We start from the raw sequence: 21,125 nt of genomic DNA on the forward strand, positions 1-21,125 counted from the left end.
CGTGTTAGTCTGTATTCGCACAAGTACTTCTTTTCTATAATGACAGAGCAGCTCAGAAACCAATTCACTGATGAAGTAAAGGATGCTGAGTACTATTCCATAATAGTCAATTCAACACCAGATGTGAGTCATGTAGACCAATTCACATTAATTTTAAGATGTGACTGGCCATGGTGAAGTTGTGGAGCAATTTCTTTGTTTTGTCCTGCTAAAATCCCACACTTCTGAATGTCGAGAGACAACTGTTTTGGAAATCATTGCAAATTTAGGTGTGGACATCAAAAATTGTCATGGGCAGAGCTCTGATAACGCCGCAAATATGGCAGGAAAATATTCAGGTCTACAGGCAAGACTGAACAATGCAAATCCCTCTGCTTTATTCATACCATGTTCCAGCCATTCCTAAAATGTAATCTGCAATGCTGCAGCCAAATCTTGTAAGGGAGCTTCACATTTTTTTGACTTTGTTCAAAACACGTATGCCTTTTTTTCAGTTTCCACACGTTGGTGGAGTATGCTACAATCATGCTTGGAGCAGGGAAATGGAAAATATTTGACAGTCAAAAGAATTTGTGACACCAGGTGGTCTGCTTGTGCAGATGCTGTTTTGACTTTGAAAATGAGCTATGATGTTATTAAAAAAAACCTTATTAGACATAGCCACATCAAATTCTGAAAAGCCACATGCGAAAACTGAAGCAAAATCCTTAGCAGAAAAGTATTATATTGCTATTTTTACTTTTTTGTGGAACCGTTTACTTCAAAGAATTAATGCCATCAGCAAATTGTTGCAAAAGGTTGATACAAATTTATTGAATGCTGCACAATATTTAGCCTTACAATAGTTACAAGTTTTGTCATGGAAGTTTGAAATGACTATAGCTTGGTGGAAGCAAAGGCACTAACATTAACAGGAAATATAGGTTCCTCTGATATATCTGATGAGAAGCATAAAAAAAACAGGAAGTTATTTTTCAGTGAAACTAGAGACAAAGATCATCATTGAGAGAGACAATGTTATTTGTGACACACTATTAGTCTCCTTTTCTTTTTGCACTAACAAATTTATTTGAGCATAAGCTTTCGTGAGCTGAAAGCTTATGCTCAAATAAATTGGTTAGTCTCTAAGGTGCCACAAGTACTCCTTTTCTTTTTGCGAATACAGACTAACACGGCTGCTACTCTGAAATCAATAATAGTGCAATTGCAGAGGAGAGGTGAATCGCTAAAGAAAAAACTGTTGATTTATTTTGCGTGTTTTTTGGCAGAAAACTAAATTAAGTTTTTAAGAAATTAAGTGAATTCTACTGAGGACATAGACATAAATCTTTTTGACGATGAATTGAAATATTTCATTCATTTTATCGAAAATGATGAGGTCTGTGCCTCAAGATCACCAGTCGATTTGTATAGACTTGTACATGACAGTTTGCAGGCAACCTTTCCAAATGTAGAAACCATTCAGAAAATATTTTTAATACCTGTCACAAATGCTTCTGGTGAACATTCTTTTCTGTATTGAAACCAATTAAAAATTATTTGTGAAATACGATGAGTCAGGAACATTTGACAAGTTCAGCAATATTGACAACTGAAAGTGCCTCTTTACAAAATATTACTTATGTTGACCTAATTGATGATTTTGTAAAGAAAAAGTTTAGAAAAAAAGCTATCTGAATAATTTTTTTTTCAAATTGAATAAGTTTCTTCAGAGGAAGTTAGCTTTTATTTTTCCATTCATGCCTCATCTATACTTTTTATTTATTTATTTTACACATTTTTCACATTAGTGTAATGCAAATACAAGCTTTCATCTGGACCAGAAGTTCTCAAACTGTGGGCCAAGAACTCCATTCAGGTGGACCGAGGAAAGGTTATGATGTTTTTTTTTATAAAGTGCTCTTATATAAAGCACTTTACAATAGTTAGCTAATGGTACAAACAATATTTGGAAAGATTAAGTGGTCCGCTGAGACCCTCAGCACTTTTCAAGTGGTCTGTGAAAAGAAGTTAGACTACAAAAACAATCAAGGTACCTCCCTTTATTTTCATTTACTTCCTATTACTTATAATATAGGAGGAGGATGAAGAAAAAAAGAATGAAAAACAGGGGGTGGGGAAAATAAGAGAGAATGTTCTTTTTCTCATCTGGATCCTATGGGGGACCCCAAAAAAATGAAACTGAGCACGGGCCCCACAAATTCTAAATCCGCCAGTGTTTCTTGGCCAACGCGTTACAGTTTCTTCAATTCAGTAAATCTTAATCCTTCTCCCCTTTATGTATGTGCAACATAAACTACCTTATAAACACTGCCACACAAAATACCAGCTGTGCATTCACACACATTTCCATGAGAAATCCAGCTTCCTTGTCATAGAAAATGGCCTTCTGCCAGCCTGATTCATTTCAGTCTCGCTGTCAAGGTTCTTGCCACAGAGCTTTTGTTTTAAACTATGGTGTCCCTTCACATTAACACCAAGATCAGTGGGGCTTTTCTCACTAGGGGTTGTATTCTTGTCTGGCAGCTTGTTTTAGCATAATACAAATTGCATTTTAACAAAAGCTGTGACAATATTATTTCCCCTACCACTGAACAGAAAAGACTATTTAATGGAGGGTTTTTTTAAATTACTTTCCAATAATTTTAGTTTACATTAGAAATGGGACACGTTGGCGTGGGTTTAATTTTCTTTCACAAAACCTCACTTATATTTCTGGTTTGCAAGCATAAACCCCACACCAAACCTAGTTTCAATTTTGAAGTCATTGCTGTAGAGATAAAGAACTTAATTTCGAAGTCTCCTCTGCTCACTTGTTATTCCAACTATATTAATAAATAAATAATAACAACAATACCTTTTCCCCACTGAAATAATTATTCTACCTATAGAACAATGGAAGGAGTCAACTAGAAGCCATGCAAACCTCATGCCAAAAGACAAAAAGCAGAGTATGAATCAGCTTTGCAGGGAGACATCCTTGCATTGCCCTGATTCAGCAAGGTATTTAGCACGAGTACTTTTAAGCATCTGAGCTGTCCCATTGACCAAGAACCACTTGTCCTTAAAATCAGGCACATACTTAAGTACCTTGTTAAATCAGGCCCTATAAGAGCATGTCATACTTTTGCTTTTGTTCCTTGTCCTGTTCCTTATCACAGGAGCTACAGTCTCTGTTGCATCTTATGGTTTCTTTCTAATTGCCTTCTTGTTTGAGCTCTCAGGTTTCACTCAGGTTATATTTTCAAGCTTTTGTCTACAACCATAAACAAAAACTTTTCAATTAAAGCTGAAATTCTCACCTAATCACATGCCTCCAGCAGCAAGGGCTTTGAGAAATACAACAAATATTAAGAGAGAGAATAAAAATAGCAAAAGTTGTCAGAGAATTTCCTTGCCTTCTTTCATACTGGTGGATTTTAATGTTTCCTTCCATTGACTTAGATTTCCTAATTCTCTACAATTCACTTTCCCAAAATATAATAACCTTGACAGCGACATTCTTTTAAAATATTCCTCACTATGCTAAATCCAATAAGCTTGTGGTTGCTGTTTCCAGGCTTTCCTATTATTCTTGCATTATTTCCTTCCTATTAATAAGCAGGAAGCCCTGAATATTGGTCTGGAATGTCCTTTGGCTGGAGAACCGAACACCTTCTGTCTTGAAGTTGTCTTCTTTGTAATTTAGGAGTATTTTTACCTCTAAGAAGAAGAATGTTTGCCTTTTAAAATGCCAGGCCTATGAATTGCCAATGGAACTGGCTTACTCTGAAGGTTTAGCTCAAAGACATTTAAAATAGTTGCTATTGTTATGAAGTGGTTTGCACAATGTAATTGTTCAATGTTCCCTAATCAGTAAAGATAGCACGCTTGACTTGTACGGATACTTTGAGACCATTTTTTAGGGGGAAGCCTCAGATTGTTTTCCTGTTTCGCATCTGTATGATTCCGTTGGCATCCTTTCATTTGCGAGAAATGGTGGGAATTGCAGACTACGATGTAGATCAGGAGTGGGCAAACTTTTTGGCCCGAGGGCCACATCGGGGTTGCAAAACTGTATAGAGTGCCAGGAGGGAAGGCTGTGCCTCCTCAAACAGCCTGGCCCCCGCCCCCTATCCGCCCCCTCCCACTTCCTGCCCCGACTGCCTCCCCAACCCATCCAACCCCCCCTGCTCCTTGACTGCCCCGACCCCTATCCACACCCCCGCCCCCCACTTCCACCCATCCAACCACCCCCTGCTCCCTGTCCCTGACTGCCACCTGGGACCCCTTGCCCCTTATCCAACTCCCTGACCCCCTTACCATGCCGCTCAGAGCGGCATGTCTGGTAGCTGCGCCGCTCGGCCGGAGCCAGACATGCTGCCGTGCTGCCCTGCAGGAGCGCGCAGCTCCACCGCCCAGAGTGCTGCCCGCATGGCGGCGTGACTGTGGGAAAGGGGGAACAGCAGGGGAGGGGCCAGTGGGCTAGCCCTCCCAGCCGGGAGCTCAAGGGCCTGGCAAGACTGTCCCGCAGGCTGAATGTGTCCCACGGGCCGTAGTTTGCCCACCTCTGATGTAGATGGTTTGCAATATCTCACGTGACTGAATAGGCCAATCTGAGATTTACATGATCTTTGGCAGTTATTGCAAATGTATGTATCTTGGTTGTGAGCTGCTTGCTTCCTATGGGCTCTTTTCTCCTCAAGCTGTAGGAGCCAGCTCCTGTCATGGCCTTGACACTCTGATGGAGACTTGTTACGATCACTTGCCAAGATTTCCCTTTGGTCAGGATCAATTCCAAATTCCTTCATCTCTCACTTGCATGTCTTTATAGCAAAGCTTGGCAACATCCTGTTGTTCTTGTTCCCTCTGATAGCTCCCTGTATAGCATGTCCTTGGGTATGCGTCCGTCTTCCAACCTGTTCAGATGGCCCAGCCAGCACAGTAGTCTTTGGTTGAGCAGGGCTGTCACAACTGGTCAACTGGCCCTTTGAAGAACCTCTGCATTGGTGACTTTATCTTGCCATTTGGTGTTAAGTATGTGGCATAAACAACGTAGGTGGAAACTGTTCAACCTTTTCTTCTGATGAGCATAAGTTGTTCATGTTTCCCCACCATACATGAGAGCACTGAGGACGCAAGTTTGGTAGATGAGCATGTTGAGCTTTGAGTTGTTCCATGCTCTTTTAGTTAGTCTGCTAAAGGTGGTGGCAGCCTTTCCAATGTGAACATGTAGTTCTTCATCCAGTGAGGTTGGTGGTCAGTGTAGAACCTAAATAGCTGAACTTTTGGACTATTTCTAACTGGTAACTGAAGGATCTTGTGGAACCTCCTGTCCTAATACAACTGTTTTCTTGATGCTGATGCTGAGAGCAAATGCCTGATAGGTACTTGAAAGACAGTCCATGAGTTCTTGTAACAGATCTTCATTGTGGGCTATGAGGGCATCATCATCAATGAATAGAAGTTCCCTGATTAGCACCTTTTTTACTTTGGTCTTTGACTTAAGTCAGGACAGGCTGAAGAGTTTCCCCTCTGATCTTGTGTGAAGATACACTCCATCTTTCATGTCCTTAAACGCAGTTCAAGAGTACTGGGAAGAAGATTCCAAAAAGTGTAGGGACAAGAACACATCCTTGCTTCACTCAGCTTTTCATCTCAAAGCTATCCGCTGCAATGGGAGTCCGTCAGTATTTATGTATCAGCCCAGTAACTCACCTTTGTGTGTATGTTGAACAAGATTTAAGAGGCCAAGGGAATATATATAAGGGAATATGCGGCAGCTGCCATCTATAAAATACTCTGCTACATATTGCTAACATTGTTATGTTATGAAGGGGAACAACTCAAGAGGGTCTTGAGCACTAAATGTAGGTTATTATGAGCTGGGTGAAACCTTGGTATGGAATTAAGGTTGATAGTGTGAACTGACCCTTCAGTTATTATCACTGTAAGCATAAACCCCACCTCAAACAAAAGGAGTGTGTTAACCCACCCAGGAGTTTTTGCTGAGTATGGTTTTGTGTAGGGGTAGGGAGGCAGAACACAAAGAAACTGAGTACAGACAAGAGAGACTGGGAGAGAGACAGCCTAAAAGGAGCAGCTGAAGGCAGGGTAGGTCACCCTGGAAGAAAACTGGGGAGAGGATTTTGGGTCAGGGGTGCAGGCTATAAACAGTGCTCTTGGTGTTGAGAGGAAAAGAATGACTTTTCTTGACTGGTGTGAAGAAATTAAATAAGGAAGTGTTATTTACTCCTTCTCATAACACAAGAACTAGGGGTCACCAAATGAAATTAATAGGCAGCAGGTTTAAAACAAAGGAAGTATTTTTTCACACAATGCACAGTCAACCTGTGGAACTCCTTGCCAGAGGATGCTGTGAAAGCCAAGACTATAAAAGGGTTCAAAAAATAACTAGATAAATTAATGGAGGATGGGTCCACCAATGGTTATTAGCCAGGATGGGCAGGGATGGTGTCTCTAGCCTGTGTGCCAGAAGCTGAGAATGGGTGACAGGTAATGGATCACTTGATGATTACCTGTTCTGTTCATTCCCTCTGGGGCACCTTGCATTGGCTACTGTTGGAAGTCAGGATACTGAGCTAGATGGACCTTTGGTCTGACCCAGTATGGCCATTCTTATGTGTTTCCTGCTACTTGTTTCATTCTGTGTTCAGAGACGCAGGACTTTGTACATTCTTTGTAAAACAAAACTGCATCAAAGAAATACCTTGCTACCAGCAATTTCTACTAACAACTAGACCACCCGGAAGGCCCTAAAGTTCGATTAGCTGCTTAGGTCAAAAGGGGCAACTGGTGAAATCCTGGCCCCATTGACTTCACTGAGGCCAGAATTTCACCCAATGATTTTTGGCCTTTCTACTTCTGAACCCCCTCCCACTGCCTCCACCCACCAGAGGAAAAATGAAATTATCCCAATGGAAAAGCCATATAGAATTTATTAGGAGTGAAACCAAGTAGTTTTAAAGAAATTACTTTAAAAATGTAAGGATTTTTATAGAAAATAGTGTTCTTTCAACAGGGTTTTTGAATCCTCCTTCAGCAGGGACATTGTGATGTTCCTCTGGTGTGATCTGGAGGGGTGATCTGCTAGGTCACTCCAATCCTCAACTCTGGGAGCCAGCCTTCCCTGCTCTGCTGTGAGAACCCGCATGCCTGAGCTGTTCACGCACAGCCTCTGGCATGTAATCTGCTCCTTGGATTGTACAACGGAATGACACTAGCCAATATCTCTGGTCCCAGACACAACCCTAGGAACCTCCATCTTGCAGTGTCCAGTTATGCCCACTGGATGCTGCAAGCTTATATGAGTTCGCCAATTTAACAAAGAAATTGATATGTACCAGGCTTGTTATCCCAAGGAGAGTTTCTGACACGTTTCAAACCAAACGCACTGCTTCAGGTAGAATAAACAAACAAATTTATTAACTACAAAGATAGATTTAAGTAATAGGCAGAAAAGTCAGAATGGTTAACAAAAGAAAAGAAAATAAGCACGCACTGTAAACTCTCAACCCTATTAGACTGGCAACATCTAGATTAAGCAGTTTTTCCTCACCCCACTGGATATTGCAGTCCTTAATACACAGGTTTGTTCCTTAAACCTGGGTCAATCTCCTCTGTTGGAGTCTTGTCATCTTCTCAGTGTCTTAGTTGTTTCCAGCAAAGGTCGGGGCAGGAGAAGGGCCCAATATGTGTCCACTCTGTCTGTTTTATACCCTCAGTCCATGTGCTTGAGGCGCACAAGTCCAGGCATGTCTGGGGGGCATTGCTGAGTCTCTCCAAGTGAGGCTGAGCAATTCCCCTGGTGTGGCCTCATGCAGGTGAGTCATTGCATTGTAGTTGCCTTGCTGGACAATGGCTGTTGATGGGTTCTTTGACACCCCGCCTGCGCGTTGGTTACTTTCCTTGCTGTTGCCTCTGGGAAGCTAATATCTGGCTGATTTCCCAACTTACAGTATGTTTTAGTGATCACCATACAACACAATTCTCATAACTTCATATGCATTAATGATACACATATATGGATAGAGAAATGACTTTCAGCAGATCATAACCTTTCCCCTGATACCTTACAAGGCATGCTTTATATGTAAGATCATGATTACATGAAAATGAGGAATATGGGGGTTACAGTACCCTCCCCCAAGGTATAGAATGTCACAGACCTAATTTTCTATTCAATTCTATAGAATTTTCATAAGGGGAGGCCCACATCCAAAGATAAAATTACTTCTCATGGATTTGGAGTGTGGCAGGGGCTTATATCTCCTAGGCTATTACTTTTCAAACTCTCTGATTCCTACTTTGATTTTTTGGCAGCCTGTAACACTTGTGTTTAGTGGGATGTCTGCTTCTTTCTGATTGGTTTGTCCAGGATGGAGCTTACCTAGTTCTCTCAAGATATAAGTGTTTTGCTATAGCCTTAAAAACAAAAAAAAAAAAACCAAAAAAAACCCAGGGAGTTGGGAGGAAGATAGGACCTGCAAAGGCATAAGAGAAGCACCCTAGAAAACCTTCTGATTTTTAATTTTTGCAATGGGGCTGGAACAAGTTTCATAAATGCCAGATCTTCCATGGGTTTTCTGCTGGAGTTGGTGGGAGATAGGATAGTCACAGACATTTTGCATTGGGTCAGACAGGCATATATAATATAAGAAAGAACATTTTCATTCACACAAGATGGATGGTCCAACAGGACAATACTAGGAGTAATTAGATGAAGGAAGCAAAGGAAAAATTTAGGTTGAATATCAGTGGTTTGAGAGCATGGGGAAATGATAAAAGTAAGGCCCATTCAACTTTGGAATAGTCTCCAAAAATGAAGTGGTGGAAGCCCCACCACTTGAGTCATTTCAAAATAGATTGGGCAAAACACTCAAGTTTAACTTCTTGTATCGTCAAGTAGTTGAACATAATGAGCTAATATGATGACATTTCCATCTTCAGCTGCCAAATTTCTCTAATAAAAAACCTTTCTACGGTCATGGTCTATTCGCTCTTCTTGGGATACCCTGGCGAAGTTAGTTCTCACCTGGCATGCTGGCAGAAACAGACTAATGTAATAATTCCAATAATGTTTGTAGCAGCAATATTTCAACACAGAAAGAAGCATCTCTAAGCATGGTACAAATTCAAAAATCATGAAGAATAAAAAATTACTTACATGGAAAAATAAATTGCATTCAATTAATCTTATTCACTGCATACCCTGTGTGTTCTGAAAAGTTGTTGGCTTTAAATCAACATCAATTCATTCAAAGAAAAAAAATCAGGATTATAGACACAAATTTGATGATGAGAAATTGCCTATTACTGTTTTATAGATGCATTAGTGGAATAAAACAGGATAGGAGCCAGCATTTCAGCTTGAGGAGTGGCAATTTCCAGTTTTCCCTCAGTGAAGGAGCTAAAGTGAGTATGAAGTGGACAGCCTTTATGAAAATTCATGGGTGAGAGTTAGTCTTTAGAAAGATAATACTAAATCAAGCAGACTCGAACACAAAGGATGAAGGACAAACCTCAGAGTCAAGACTAGGTGTTAAGCAGCATTTTTAGATGAGAATTCTCTATTGGAGTAGCTCTGACTACAATGGAACGCTACACTGTATTATACTGTTCACCAGTAGGTGGAATTGTGTATAAAATACCTTACTGAAACCAATCTCCGCTATATCTGACAGACAATTAAAGAATCTTAGGACGAACACATCTGGCATGTATAAGCAGGCTCTGTAGCCAGTCCATATCTGGTACTGGAACATGACATGGTGTCAAAAGTAAATTAAGAACAGAAACAGAAGGAAAATAACAATGAACAACAAAATTGCAGACAAATGGAACAAAGCAGCACAGGTTGCAGGACCTCAATATGCCATTCTTCAATGCCCCAGAGAATTTCAGCTTTGACAAACCTTTGGAATGAATAAACTGGAAACGAGATTTTGCATTGCTACCAAGATCCACAAGGAAACTGATAATAAAGAGGGTTTTCATTTTTCAATTTATGCTATGAGGAAGCAAGTAGAGCATATCTAAGGCAGTCACAAAAAGGACTATGAAAGGATTCTGGGTATGTTTGATGCATACCTTAAACCACATTTCTCTGAGCTATATGAAAGAATGTGTTTTCAGCAGAGAATTCAAGAACCAGGAGAAAATGCTGAATGTTTTATAAGAGCACTGCATACATTGGCTGCAAACTGTAATTTTGGGAATGCAAAACACAAAAATATCAGTGACAGGCTGATTATTGGGATAACAGATGAAAACCTTTCACAGCAGCTACAACTGGAGAGAGATTTAACCCTATCCACAGCTATACAGAGAACAAAACATTCTGCGCTGGTGAGATAGCAAAACCTACAGTAGCCTGACAAACCTGAGAAACCTGAAATTAGCTCAGAAACTAAACAGACACTTGAGTGTTAAAAGTCATTATCATAAAACCCGAGCGAAGGAGAGTGAACTTCCAGGCTCAGGGACAAATTCCAGCCTATGTATACAAGGTGTGGAAAGTCATATCGCAAGAGATGATGCATGTCCTGCTAAAGGCACATGATGTAATAAATACATGAAATATGGATGTTTTGCATATGTTTTCTGCACCAAAGCAGTCAGGGAAATGATTCAAGATGGACATTCAAGAGCCATTGATTCTGGGATCTATCACTTGTGATGACAGAGTCTGCCTGGAGAGTGAAAATGAATATTCATGGCAAGACTATTGACTTTAAAATTGACTAGGGAGCTGATGTAAGTTGCTTCTGAGATGCCTATGGCAATCACCATGAACCTCTCCTAGAGCTGAAAGAAGGCAGAACTGTTAATGAACACAGAGTTGTAGCTTTCAAGGACAATATTCTGATATATGGATCTTCAATGGAGGCACACGACAAGACTCTCAATGAAGTCCCAAGCCTAATCAGTCAGTCTGGACTGAAGATAAACAAGGAAAAATGTTTTTTCCACCTACTCCAAATCAAGTTTTTGGGACAGAGAGAAAAAGATGGAATCAGTCCTAGCCCTGAGAAAGTAAAAGCAATTAGACAACTGAATGCACCAACTCATTTACCAGGACTGAGACATACATTGGGGATGGTAAGTTGCCTTGGTCAATACCTACAAGACCTTTCTACAGTGATAAAACCACTGAATGAACAGTAAGTCCAGCGCACCTTGGCAATGGGGGCAAAATCAAGAAATTGCCTTCAAAAAGGTAAGAGAAATGATCACAACTAGGGTTGCCAACTTTCTGATTGCAGAAAACTGAACACCCTTGCCCCGTCCCCTACCCTGCTCCTTACCCAAGACTCCACCCCTGCCCTTTCTCCGAGGCCCTGCCCCGCTCACTCTATCCCCCCTCCCTCCATCACTCACTATCCCCCAACCTTGCTCACCTGCTCATTTTCACCGGGCTGGGGTGCAGAAGGAGGTGAGGGCTCTGCCTGGGGGTGTAGGCCAGAGATGAGGGGTTTGGGGTGCTGGAGGGGGCTCTAGGGTGGGGCGGAGGGGTTCAGAGTGCAGGAGGGGGCTCAGGGCTGGGACAGGGGGTTGGGGTGCGGGCTCTGGGTGGCACTTTCCTCAGGCGGTTCACGGAAGTGGCCAGCATCTCCTTATGATTTCTATGTGCAGGGGTGGCCAGGGGGCTCTGTGCACTGCCCCTGTTTGCAGGCGACACCCCCACAGCTCTCATTGGCTACAGATCTTGGCCATTGGGAGCTGCGGTGCCATCACCTGCATGATGGACACGGGCAGCGCACAGAGCCCCCCTGGCTACCCTGGTGCCTAAGAGCCAGAGGGACATGCTGCCCAGTTCCGGGAGCCATGCGGAGCCAGCCACTGCAGCCAACTGGATGTTTAGCAGCACAGTGAGCTGTGCTGACTGGAGCTGCCAGGGTCCCTTTTCGACCAGGCATTCCGATCAAAAACCACACATCTGGCAATCCTAATCTCAACAGCTCCAGTTCTAAAGTTCTATGATGTCAATAAATCCACAGTGGTCAGTGCAGATACAACCACCTAGGCCATGGCAGCTTGCAACGGGGTCCCTGCAGGGCCCTCCTGGCTCTTGCCCCCGCTGGGCTGAAAGTCACACAGAGACCTTGGTGTAGTGCTCACCTAGTGCTTTTATTTACAGGCTGTGCTCCCACCACCTTTCCACCATACACAGTCTCCTTCTTACAGTCCACAGGCAGGAGAGAAGGGGCAAACTCTCTCTCTCTGCTTGCCCTCACTGCCTGTCCTCTACTGCAACTTCCCTCTTTCCAGCTCCTCTCCCTGGCTTCCTTCCCCTGGGGTGCTTATCCAGCCCCAGCATGATGAGGCAGCAGCTGTCCAGCTTCCCCAGTCAGGGCCAGGTGGTCTACCCAGCTCCAATTCACCTCCCTTAATTGGAGCTGGAGTGACAGAGGGTTGGCTAAGCAGTTTTCTGCTTATCACCCTGCCACCGTGGTATATTGTTGCAACAACATGGATCTGAGTGGAAGCCAGTTGCATTTTGTTCTCGCACACTCACAGAAGCAGAAAAATAATAAGCACAGATTGAAGTGGCATGCCTGGCGAGCTTATGGGCATGTGAGTACTTTTATCAGTGTAACAGATTCAGGCCACACAGATATCTGTAACAAACCATAAACCACTTGTAACCCTCATCCATAGACAAGACCTAAAGCATGCAGCACTGAGATGCTAACATCTATTGCTAAGGTAGGTTATAAGGTAATGCATTTTAACCCAATTGCTAAATATGTTCCAGGAGAAAATCTGGTAGTAGTGCACACACTGTCATGGAGATCATGTGATCTCAAAGATGATAGATGCTTTGGATACATACAGATCAAAGTCAGAAAAGAGATTGCTTTTTGTAGCTGGAATAACGTCAGACACACAACTTCAGGAAGTTCTAATTAACATTACGGAACAGCTGGCTTAAGTGTCTAAAGGACACTAAAGAAACGACAAGAGATAATTGTCTACACACCACAAAGTTAAGTGACTCAAAGGGACTCATGATTAGAGGCAATTTTATTGTAATTCCAAATGAAATAAGAGAAGAAATCCTAAACCTCATCCATGAAGGACATCAAGGATTAACTAAATGCCATGAATGGGCCAGCCAGTCTCTGTGGTGGCTGGGCATTAGCAAGGACAATGTACCTGTATGTGAACATTGCAGAATTCACAGACCAACACAAAGAACCTTTAGTAATACCACCTCTCTCAGACAGACCTTGGAAGAGACTAGCTGCAGATTTATGCAAATTCTGAAGACATCATTAACTCGTCATCGTGGACTGTTTTTCCAGTTATATAATTATATATTGTACTGGAAAGACATAACATGTTGCAGCATTATCAAGAAACTGAAGTGCATTTTTGCTTACTTCAGTATTTCAAAACAGCTAGTAATGGACAACCAATCACAATTCACTGCAGCAGAATTTAAGTCCTTCTGAACAAAATGTGATTTTGATCATATTACTAGCAGTCCACACTACCCACAAGCGAATGGAGTGGCAGAGAGAGCTATACAAACATCCAAGAAAACCCTACAGCAGGTAGGTCTATTTCTTGCCCTTCTGACTTACAGATCAGCACCAATAGTGGCTACCGGATATAGCCCAGCACAACTGATAGAAAAACAACTCAGACCTAGTGTTCCAACTTTGAAAAATAATCTATTTCCAAAGTAGCCTGACATGGAAGGAGTAGCCAAATCAGCTAAAAGGGTTAAAAGAGCTTATGAACACTTTTAAATCAGACATCACTCAGACAGTTGCCAGGTCTAGAACCTGGTGACCATGTTCATGTCAAACTGGATGGAAAAAATGGATGGACAACTCCAAGTCTCTGCTGTTGGTCTCTATCACATATGATCTCGGCATGCAATTTCTTTCATAAAGAAAACAAATTCTGCGCCCAGAACATATGACCTTGGGTAAGTAACTTAGGATATGTCTATAACTTAAACCACTATAGCAGCACAGATGCTAAATATTACAGCAATGAACTGCTTTATTACAGAAACGCTTAGTAACAAACAGTACATGCACCTAGTTGGTTTTCTGCTTTGAACTTTATAACATTCTTTACAAAAGCCATTAGTTATAGACTACATTTTTCTTTTTAATTTCCCAAAATATCACTAGGTATTTGAAATCATTGTGACCACATTTCTCCATCATATCTCCCAATCCCAACGTGATTGTCAGTAGTAGGATCTACATGCTACACTTTACACCAGTAACTAAAACTAGTTCATCAGCTCACTGGAATACTACTCTTTGGCTAGCCCTCAATGTGAGGAAGATGTCTGCCAAGGGGGTTCATTGGTGGGTTTTTAGGTGGCTGAGGAGCCCAATTCGTGCCCTGCAGATTTTCCCATAGGAGTGACTGGTGTATTCTTGGAGGAGATATAGTTGTTAGCTGGAGTGTTGTGCTCTTTCTTTTCTCCTTTGTGGCTTCTCTGTCTCATGAGTTGCAAATATTTCATTTTATTACAAAAATTGTACAAAATGAAAAGGAAATACAGATATTTACTGTAAATGAATAATATTAGGTTTAACTATCCATCAATAGGTTATCATTTAGGACAATTTAGATAATTGTCTCGCAGGATATAAATCATGATAAATTTAGCAATTGATATCATTAGCATGCATGTATGCATTTGTTTTCCAAACTGTGGTGGTAAGGAATTGTGCGCAAGAGTTTGTTTGGGGTTTTTTGGCATTTTTATTTAAAGATGTGCATTTTATACCCTACAGAAATCCATGGCACATTGGAAGGCAACGAGATGGCAGATTGGTATACACAAAGATATCACAGAAAAGAAACATAATCTGGAGGCAGCATAATACAATGGTCACCAGGAAAAAGTCCCTGGCATGTAGACATCACTTTATTATGGGAAAGACAAATTTGGGCCATTGTCTCTGGGTTATGTAAGAAACATCAGAGGGTAGGGACATTGCTCTTAAGCTACCAGCCTTTTCCAGGATTGCAAAATGCAAGAATACAAGAATGCTGCTTTTCAGTTAGAGTTCAGGAGTGAAATACCTGGTCCACTGAAATCAGTGGCAGTTTTGCTATTGATGTAAATGGGGCAAGAATTTCACCCCGATTTAATAAAATATAGGTTCTCCAGAAGCAATACGAAGTTCCCCTATGGTTCCTTTCTAGGTTCTAGCTTCCATTAGCTTTACCCTCCCAGCTTCTCTAGCCCTCAAGATCATAGCAAAGGTATTGCCTTCTGCTGCACTGGGTCCCAGTTTCTCCCCTCCTTGCTCAAGAGTGGCAGCAAATACTAAGAGTAGAATTTGTGCTACACTGCACCTGCAAAATATGAACAGGTGATGTGCAGAAGACAAAGCAGAACAACCAGGATAGGCTGAGGGCCTAAGGGACACTGCTGATATTTAAATATTTACTTATTTAATTTAAAACAGCTTTTAACTCATCCAGACCATACAAACTATTCCCACCATTAGTCTATGTAAGCACATGCTCTCATTATGGATATTCCCAGGCCATACTTCAAGCTTTCTACCCAGAGTACTTTTAGTGCTAGAACTGTTCAAAAAATGTTGCATGACTATTTTATCAGAGAAAAAAAGGTATATTTAGGGCCAGGTTTTCATCTTACATAAATCAGCATTATGGAAATCAGTGAGAGTTTGGTCCTCTGTTTCCTTCTCCTTGCAACTGAGGTGTTTTTGTTCACATTTTTGGAACAAGTTCTGGTCTTTGGGAAGACACCAGACCCAGAAGATTTCAGCTCAAAAAGGTGAAACATCTAGAAAGTTACCTTAAAAGGAATGAGAATGAAAGCGGTTTTGCTCGAGCAATCACTGTTACTGCCTCTAGAACTGATTTTAGTTCTCACTACGCACAGCCTCATACTGAATAGCATCTGCATGATTAATCCCAGAGAGCAAGGGTATTTTAGGAGAAAGCTATCAATCTTCCAGCCTTCCACCTCCTGATGCTTATTTTCTGGTATAGCAATTTTAATTAAGCTACAGCATGTCAATATTCTGTACCGAGAGAGAGAGAGAGAGAGAGAATGAACAGCCCTAGGAGAACAGTGTGTTAAATAAGGGGATATATGCCACACGACAAACTGTAGCATTTGAGTTATTTGTCAGTTTTGGGTAAGCACAGAATACAAAATTGAGACCTAGAGTGAAATCCTGACTCCACTGAAGTCAATGGCAAAACTCCCATTGACCTCAATGGAGCCAGAATTTCACCTCTAGGAGGCAAGGCTGTTTTTCTGTTTGCCCTCTCTGGTCTGGCTCATACCCAAGGCTTTCTGTGCACATGGAAGGGAGTGCACTCCCTCCATGGCTCCTTTTTGCCCTATGTGAAAGCCCATTTGCTGGACCCACACAGAGTTGAAGGGACTGGAAGAGGCAAGAATAGCTTTACCAGAGAAAGTGCCACCTTTCACATCACCATTCCCTGCAATATGGGCAGGAGGTAACACGGATCTGAGCTCTCAACTCCCTCTCATTCTTTTCCATGCCTCTTACAGTGCAAGGGTACCCACCATTGACATAGTTGCTGTGAAGCTGTGCTTTCAGGTCCAGGAGCTAGAAGCCAGTGAAGCAGCAGCCATCCTGGCAGTATGGGCTCCTGCCTTAGCACATACATCTTTAGGATCCAGAAATTGAGGCCTCACCTGTCGCCCTAAGTCTCCAACCCTTTCTCTCAAGAGAAGGCAGTTCCAGGAAAACTCTGCAAAGTTTCCTCTCTCCTCCACTACCGTCCCCTGGGCTTCAAAGCAGGAAGAAGAGATTTGGTCTATACTAGAGATACAAAATCCCAGGAGAGTAAAGAGTGATGCTGAGAACTAAGACTGAGAGGTAGGGGCTTAGACAGAAGCCTCATAGTTACTATTTTTTTAACTAAAGATAATCAGAATTACTGCCACTATAAGCTATTTTCTTACATAAGCAATAATAAGTATGTCATTGTTCAGGACTCTGGTATTAAAAATAGCAATATAAAAATGCAGTGGAAGGGCTCCCCCACCCCTTTCTTTTTGTTTAATTTCTCCTTCGTAAATGTACTTTGCACATTGTTAGTTAGGTTATAATGTGTGGGATGTGTTGTTGAGGTTGCCATGGTTTCTCATTTTTAATGAGCTCAGAGACTTTATTATCCAACTAAATACATTCATAATTACTACATCTCTTTTATACCAGAGTCCCTATCCCCATCTCTACCCTCTAAAAACTGCTGATGGTGAAGGTAAAGACAATAAAACACCAGAGAAAAGCCCACCCTCAAATAGCTGGCAAACAAAAGCTTGGAGAAGTAATAGGAGAACATTAGCACCGTTATTAAGCTTAAGGAACTATCCCATGTGGTTGTATCTGCCCTTTAAATCAAAGCTAAGCATCATATTCTATGAAAGTCTGAAAGATATAATTGTAAACGGTCTTCATTTTAAAAGATAACTAAAAAAGAAGACGGACACACATGCCATTGTTAATGCAAATGACTTTCACAAATAAATGTATAGAATATAAATATATAATAAAACAAGTGTTGCATTCTGTGGAAGAGGCTGAATTGCAATCCACTATCTGTATTTTATTTATATAATTTATATATAGTTGGATGTGACTGCAATAGAGTGAAAGTTACTGTCTGTTCCATTATTGGACTTCTACATTCTGTTTTTTTGTTAAGGCCTACAGTGCATTAACTAATCAGAGAACAGCTTGTCTTTAGAATGAGCACATTGGGACTGCTACCACGTTGCTCCAGCAGGGCAGGAAATGGGGAGAACTGGCAGAGCCATAGCTCTGCCCTTCACCTTTCCACGTGCCACCAGTGGAGTTGGATGGTGAAGGGAAGGAGTATGTCATCAACCTTTAAAAGCATAGTAGAAAGTTACCCCCTCCCCACCCCATCAGAATAAACAGTCTGCTCTAGGAGGTGCTGTGCCTCCCTAAGACAAAATGTCTCCAGACGTTTCCCTGTAGAGACGGGCAGCTCAGGCCTGCTGCAATGCCAGAATGTGGCTGAATACCACAATATAGCTCTATGTAAGAGACTTAGAAACCCTAACATGAAAGGTAATACAGAAATGCAAAATATTCATTCAGAAGTCATGAGTCTAGCACAAAAGAAAAAAAGGTTAACTTAAAGGTGTTGTGGTGTTTGTTTTTTAAACACAAATAAGCAGGTTATTTTTATTTGCTTTGAGTGGAGTATTTAGGGATTGTGTTTTCAAGTTTTTTTCCTTAACGATAAAGATTTGAAAAATTTGAAAGCTGAGATTCTCAAATGTTAACTGGACTGACCTTTTAAAAAAAAGCCACCAAATATCATGAAACTTGCAATAAAATCATGCTGCTAGTTGCCAACACTATGTTTAGATTCAACTTTGGACTAGAGTTAGTTTTTAATTTATCCACCTATCCCTAGCTCATATTCAAATCTGCGTTTTTGATTTATATATAGAGCCAGTATAGTGGAGATAAGGTTGAGAATGAGCAGAACTTTTTTAAATGGCTATTCTGAAGTCGCTTTGGTAACAACAGGGCTAAATTAATTTAAACTATCAGTCAGCTGCCCATTAAAAGTGAATTTATGGAAACCCAGCTAGTTCTGTTTAAGTAGCTGCTCTTTCAGGCTTCAGTACAATTTTCACAGCCAAATTCTGCTTCAAAAGTTTAATGTTAGCAATTCCAGATATTTCAAATGCTTCTGGTCATGAGTGATTGATTGCATCTGTAAATTAAAAACTCTAGGACACCAGTATCGACCAAGAGATAAAAGACACTCCTTTGGAAAGACGTTAAAAAGCAGTATAAAATCATTTCAGAGAAAAAAAAAATCAATAGACTTGGCCTTACCTTTAAATCAGCCTTCACAAAACAAAGCGACTCTTAGTTTTGCTCTGTTTACTAGAAAGAAAAAAATGTCAGCAAATGTTTTCCCAGACTAGAAGTTCTATGGTACATATACCCTTTAGATAACTGTATTGTTTCCCTGATGGGATAGTCCCCAATATTAATTTACCCAAATTTAAGAAAATGCAATGTAATAAGTTAAGCACTATTGTTGTACCTAACAGAACTGTGTCTTTCTACAAAAACTATTTAACATTGCACTAGTAAACAACACTTTGAACCTAATCCAAAATCTAATGGAAAGCCCAACTTCCATGGGTTTCTGATCTGGCTTTTGGTGCTTGATCCTACACTATTCAAGTCAATGGGAGTTCTTCCACTGACAGATAGGAGCAGGATCATACACTACAAATATTTAAAGTATGTGTAAATATGCAATCTAAAATATTAGCCAGAATTCTACCATCAAATCCACATTGGGATCCCCAGATTTTGCTTTATTTCTTATTATTTTAAGGCAGCTGACAATCTCTGCACTTTGGCATTCATTACAGTGACTCTCCAGGTCTGTGTTTTCCTACTCTCCAATGATAGAGAATAGTTTGATGAAATGTAGGTGGAATTTAAAAAAATAAAGCCTCAATAATTACTCATTGTGGTGAATGTAAATGGTCAAAAAATAGAATTTATTGTATTGTCTTGGTGTTTCACTGGAACATTTTTTTCCCCAGGTGAACTTGATAACCAGCTTTGTTATGTTACATGCTATTGTTTGAAACACACTGATCTGGAGGGACTATTTTGAGTTTAATGCCAACTTCAACTGGAATAACCTGCACTTCTGAGCCTCTATAGAAAATAATTGTTTATTATTTGTATTATGGTAGCAATCCGTGTGCTAGATGATATCCATGTAAAATTAGGAAGACAGTGCCTGTCCTGAAGATCTTGCAGTAAAAGGCCCCAGCCCTGCGAACTCTTATGCACATGTTTAATTTTAATGGGAAATACTCATAGTGCATGATGAGACTACTCTTCATTCTCCAGGAGAGAAAGAAAGCAGTGACTCACCTCTGTACTACTGGGCATCTAAATAGCAACTCAGAATCATGTCTGCCTTATACTTGCCCTTGCAGCAGGGAAGGAGACGCCTCTGCTTCTGGAAGTGCAATACACAGAATGGCAAGGTCTCCTTTCACAGGCTACAACCAATTTTACACATTGCAATTTAGTCAGAGATCCAGATGTAAAATCTAACACTGAGGGATATTTTGCATAGACCACTGAGAACCTTTGGGAATTTTGATTCTATAAACAAATGGAAGGATTGCAGTGGAAAATACAGCATTTTGTGGCACATAGGATGCATGTCATTTAAGTCAAAGGCATGGCATTGGCTTTTCAGTTTTGACATGCGATTTAGGCTGCCATCCATCCCACAAGCTATCAGAAAGTGACATAAGTTCCACTGCCCTGTTAGTGCTCAGTTGTGCTATTTAGGCACCGGCCATGTCAGGGGCAGTGCAGAGCTCCATTTCCCCAGTGGAAACTCCAGGAGGCTTTTTTTTTGCATGCATGCATGCAAGGAGTGTACACCTACCTTATGGGGATGCATATTGTTGGTTACTGAAAGATGTGCAATTCTTACCCGATCACATTCAGTATGGGCAAAGAAACATGTCTGGTGCTTCAAAAGGGCTAATTTCCCCAAAGCTGAAGAACATTACGAGCACAATCATAGAAGTGTAGGGCTGGAAGGACCCCAATAGGTCATCTAGTCTAGTCCCCTGAACTCAAGGCAGGACTAAGCAATAGGTCTTTATTGGGAGGACACATTTATAAAGAAATATGTGAATGAAAATTGATAGTCCTTTTAAGAAGAGTTTATTAGATAGCCAAAAAGCCAAGTTTGCACACCAAAAAAAGAGAACAACTTTGGCTAAAAGCCTATCCTGGCTAGTGGTGAAGTGAAGGCAGCAATTAGAAATAAAGCAATAATCTTATATATCTGAAAAGAGGGAATGAGCAATCAAAAGTAAAGTTTGCCATGCAGAAAACTAAGATAAGAGAAGCTAAAGACATCAGAGAAAAATCAATGGCTGGCAGCACTAAAGACAATAAGGAGCAGTTTTAAGTATATTAACAAAAATAATCCTCGCAATGATATAGGCCCATTACTAGATTAATATGGTAAAGTTGTTGTTATTAATGTGGAAGAGGCAGAAGCACACTCAGACCACATGAGGATGAAGTACT

At 40.9% G+C, this 21,125-nt stretch overlaps 1 long non-coding RNA gene across 1 annotated transcript in view; it reads right to left on the reverse strand.

The window, feature by feature from the left end:
• Positions 1-21,125, reverse strand: part of LOC122461762 — a 181,301-nt gene that overhangs the window by 109,753 nt on the left and 50,423 nt on the right. Inside the window, exon 4 of the long non-coding RNA XR_006283925.1 lies at positions 18,873-18,923. This is a non-coding gene — a long non-coding RNA (uncharacterized LOC122461762). The remainder of the gene's footprint in view (positions 1-18,872; positions 18,924-21,125) is intronic.

Source organism: Chelonia mydas, chromosome 9, assembly GCF_015237465.2.
Source record: "Chelonia mydas isolate rCheMyd1 chromosome 9, rCheMyd1.pri.v2, whole genome shotgun sequence".
NCBI classification, from domain to species: domain Eukaryota; kingdom Metazoa; phylum Chordata; order Testudines; family Cheloniidae; genus Chelonia; species Chelonia mydas.